The 4,835-nt window shown below is 38.2% G+C and overlaps 1 long non-coding RNA gene across 1 annotated transcript; it reads right to left on the bottom strand.

Moving 5' to 3' along the window:
* Positions 1–2,028: 2,028 nt before the first annotated feature.
* On the bottom strand, positions 2,029–3,962 carry LOC121879067. Its single transcript, XR_006091270.1, has 2 exons — positions 3,633–3,962; positions 2,029–2,633 (listed from the first exon to the last, which is right to left on the bottom strand). It is a non-coding gene; the product is annotated as an uncharacterized LOC121879067 (long non-coding RNA).
* Between the last annotated feature and the right edge of the window lie 873 nt (positions 3,963–4,835).

Raw genomic sequence — 4,835 nt, 5'->3', positions numbered from 1 at the left:
ATATACCTGCACCAATAACACACACTATACCTGCACCATATACCTACACCACACACCTGCACCATAAACTCACTATATACCTGCACCAATAACACACACTATACCTGCACCATATACCTATACCACACACCTGCACCATAAACACACTATATACCTGCACCACAAACACACACACACTATACCTGTACCATATACCTATACCACACACCTGCACCATAAACACATTACACACCTGCACCACAAACACACTATATACCTGCACCAATAACACACACTATACCTGCTCCATATACCTACACCACACACCTGCACCTTAAACACACTATATACCTGCACCACAAACACACACTATACCTGCACCATATACCTACACCACACACCTGCACCACAAACATACAATATACCTGCACCATATACCTACACCACACACCTGCACCATAAACACACTATATACCTGCACCATATGCCTACACCGCACCTAGTTAGTCCCAGATGGGCCTAGTTGGGCCCAGATGGGCCTAGTTAGTCCCAGATGGGCCTAGTTGGGCCCAGATGGGCCTAGTTGGGCCCAGATGGACCTAGTTGGTCCCAGATGGGCCTAGTTGGTCCCAGATGGGCCTAGTTGGTCCCAGATGGGCCTAGTTGGTCCCAGATGGGCCTAGTTGGTCCCAGATGGGCCTAGTTGGTCCCAGATGGGCCTAGCTGGTCCCAGATGGGCCTAGTTGGTCCCAGATGGGCCTAGTTGGTCCCAGATGGGCCTAGTTCAACCAGTGTGACCGACAACCACAGAGATGGCTGGATAGCTTCAACCATAGGTTGGATGTTTATATGAGCAATAGGGGCTGGGTGGACTGCCCAGTATGGCCCGCTGTAGTTTCCTCCATTCTTATGTTCTACTGTACTGTGTCTAGTTAACACGGCCATACATAATGTTAACTTACCACGAGGGAGGGAGGAAGGCCCACAAATTAACATTTACTAACAAAATTAACAACAATAAACAAGACGTCCACCTTGGTTGATGTTGACACGCTACACCTTGTCCGATTCTCTCTCTTATCTTTCAGTAACTACAAGTTTTCATTATTAACACTATAATAAAGTATTTTATTTATAAATGATACATAATATAAATAAATTATACTTTAACCATAATGTTTTATTATTGATTAAACTCCCGCTAATAGATATATATTAATATTAACTAAACTTAAGTCAATGGCTGGAGAACCGAATAGCTTGACAACATTTACAAAAACACTAAAATATATTTAAACAATAACATTAATTATTTAACTATTTAAACAATAACATTTATTGTTTAACTATTTCAAGATGATTTATTAATATTTTATTAATATATATCACTATATATAAGCTTTTAACACCATAATAAACTCGCTATTTTAACTATTCATAATAATATTATTAACGGTAACTATTAGTCTAAAACTACATAATTATTCAGCAACAATTATTAAACAATAACTAAGTATAATATAAAAAGTAAATAATAATCAACTACCAATTATATTATTATCAATTAAGTCCATCTTGCATTATGACTACCTCTCGCTGTCATGTCCTGTTGGCCTGAGACACACCTGAGAAGGGTGTTTGACTACCTCTCGCTATCATGTCCTGTTGGCCTGAGACACACCTGAGAAGGGTGTTTGACTACCTCTCACTATCATGTCCAGTTGGCCTGAGACACACCTGAGAAGGGTGTTTGAGTACCTCTCACTATCATGTCCAGTTGGCCTGAGACACACCTGAGAAGGGTGTTTCAGTACCTCTCACTATCATGTCTTGTTGGCCTGAGACACACATGAGAAGGGTGTTTGAGTACCTCTCACTATCATGTCCTGTTGGCCTCAGACACACCTGAGAAGAGTGTTTGAATACCTCTCACTATCATGTCCTGTTGGCCTGAGACACACCTGAGAAGAGTGTTTGAATACCTCTCACTATCATGTCCTGTTGAACACATGTTCTACAATATTGGGGTTGTAATAAAGTATTCAGCAATAGTTTAAATACTTATATCTCATTCTGTAAGATATTTATGTTTGGGGAACATCATGGCCAAGTGTATACAGTTATACTGCCCTTTAATTGGTCACTTAATACTAGGGTTTACTTCTTAACTTAGGGTCGCTGCCACCAGACCGCAGGACAGTATGTGTAGTTGTTCTTTGGGGAGCTGGCAAAGAAGTCTAGCAGTGAGAGTTTGGTCCAGCAGTGTCAGATTAGTCTAGCAGTGTGAGTTTAGTCTAGCAGTGTGAGTTTAGTCTAGCAGTGTAAGTTTGGCTAGCAGTGTGAGTTTAGTCTAGCACTGTAAGTTTAGTCTAGCAGTGTGAGTTTGGTCCAGCAGTGTCAGATTAGTCTACCAGTGTGAGTTTAGTCTAGCAGTGTAATTATTTTAGACATAATTAAAATACTGCACTCTGTGACAATACAAAAATAGTTGACCTTCCCAAGGAATTAAGGTCACAGCACCACACAAACATAACTGACCTTCTCCCATAAATGAAGGTCTCTTCTCCATACAAAATAACTGACCTTAATACTATCAGTACACACACTTAACATTATATACACAGACACTGGTATAATACAACATACAACAGTACCTTTTGTAGAGTTCTCCTTACTATCAGTACACACACTTAACATTACATAGTGGTCCTCGCCAACTAACACAATCCGTTCTAGAAGGTTGCTCGTTAACCGAAACCATTGTTTCAATGGGTTTTTGGGTAATTGGTTCCAGCTCACCGAAAATTGCCTAAATTCAACAAAAATGGTAGAAAAGTACACTTGCTTTGAGGTGTTTATGTAGAAAGCTCCTAGATGATGATGATGATGATGGATGATGACAGATGATGATGATGATGATGATGATGATGATGATACATGATGATGATGATGGCATGATGATGATGATGATGATGGGAATTAGAATGGGGTTGGAGGGGAAGGGAGAAGAGAAGGCATTGGGGTGGAAGAGAAGTCGCCCCATGGCGCTATTTCACCCATAAAATTTTAGTTCGTTTTGTGTAATTCAAGATTATTTTCTTTAAATCAACACTGCACTGCATTATATATTGTCAATATGTAAAATAAATTTCAAAATGACCAATAATTTGCTTGGAAACACAGAAAAAAAGCGTTTAGTTGAAGAGAGTCTCAAGCAAGATGTTACCTCCATTGAAAAGAGAGAGAGAGACTAACGCCTGTTTGGTGTGTTGCCAGGCTGGATGGCGTGCCAGAAACTAGTTTCTTTACCTTCAATTATGTTCAATAATTGTTAAAATTACTAAAAAATTTAATATTAAACTTTTAAAATTATTGAATACTGTAAACTTCTTGATATTTACTAAAATGGTAAGGAATATAAGCCCTAAACGGGACATTGCATATGGACTACTACAGCCAGGGACAGCCAAATGCAAGCGTAAAAACATGTTTGAGGCCGGGTCAGAAGAAACTCTAATCGAGGGATTGCTCGTTAACCTAAGGTTAAGAATCTTATGAAGGTAACTCAGAAACTAAAATCTCGTTAACCTAGGCGCTGCTAACTGAGGGACCACTGTACACAGACACTGGTATAATACAACATACAACAGTACCTTGAGTTCTCCCTTAATACTATCAGTACACGCACTTAACATTATATACACAGACACTGGTATAATACAACATACAAATTACTCCTTCAGAGTGTTTACTGTGACACTACCCAATAGAAAACTTAGATACTCCCTTAGTGCGGTGAGTGTGAACGTTATGCAGCTGTAATAAGAGTCACAAGAGATTATAGGGACCTGTACTAATGTATGCAGTACACAGTATTTACATAAAACTCTATATTCATGTCCACAAAATTAATGCCATTCTTGTAGCAATGATTTTTTTAAATACCATTGTTAGATAAACACATGCCAGTACTATTAGGAAAAGTTGTACAGGTTGTACCTCTCTAGTCCGGCATTCTGTGGTCCGGAAACTCCTGTGGTCCGGAACGATTTTAGTTTGTCCAATAGGTAGATAGGCAGCTTTTTTTTCTTTTTTTTTTTACTTATCTGAATTATTATTATTATTACAGGAGTATTAAATTTTTGCCCCTCAGGCCCTAATGTAGGTCAGTGACCTATTCCCGGGTGGGCTAATCCCCTTAAAAAAAAAAAGCCGCGGGAAATTAAGGTTTGTTTACATCCAGCAGTTCGGCTGCTCTCTCTCTCTCTCTCTCTGCTTGTCTATACAGAGTACAACATTTAACCCTTCAATATATATGAGCAGTAAATAAGTGTTGCTTTCATATTCTTATGTAGAGGATTGACGATATATTTTCACATGTGCGCACTTACATACGAGCAGTCTCACTTTTTTTTTTACCATTAATGGTTAGCTACTTATATTGTTCCATTTATTAACATTAAATAACATTACAGGTACTTCAAGCAACCATATTCATTTTTTTACATTAATTTTATTACAGCTAAACTCAGGGTCTTATTTTCTTCAGTTTTATATGTAGAACCAATCAGTCACTGGTTTCGTAAGCTTTAACATAAACAATGCCGGCAGCCGTCTCGTCTCCTCTAATATTCCACGTATTATTAATAAATTGTATTGTTAATTTTGCACACACGTACATTAATTCAATAAAAACAACTTCAGAAACATTAATTAAAATATATATGAACAGTAAATAAGTGTTGCTTTCATATTCTTATGTATAGTAAAGTAATGACGATATGTTTTCACGTGTGCGCATGCGCACTTACATATGCGATCTCTCTTTTTTCTTTACCATTATCGTTAGCTACTTC

The sequence above is a fragment of the Homarus americanus genome, unplaced genomic scaffold (genome assembly GCF_018991925.1).
Source record: "Homarus americanus isolate GMGI-L3 unplaced genomic scaffold, GMGI_Hamer_2.0 scaffold57949, whole genome shotgun sequence".
Lineage (NCBI taxonomy): Eukaryota > Metazoa > Arthropoda > Malacostraca > Decapoda > Nephropidae > Homarus > Homarus americanus.
Note: the sequence above shows the minus strand (reverse complement) of the source record. Positions and strands in the feature narration are given on the sequence as shown.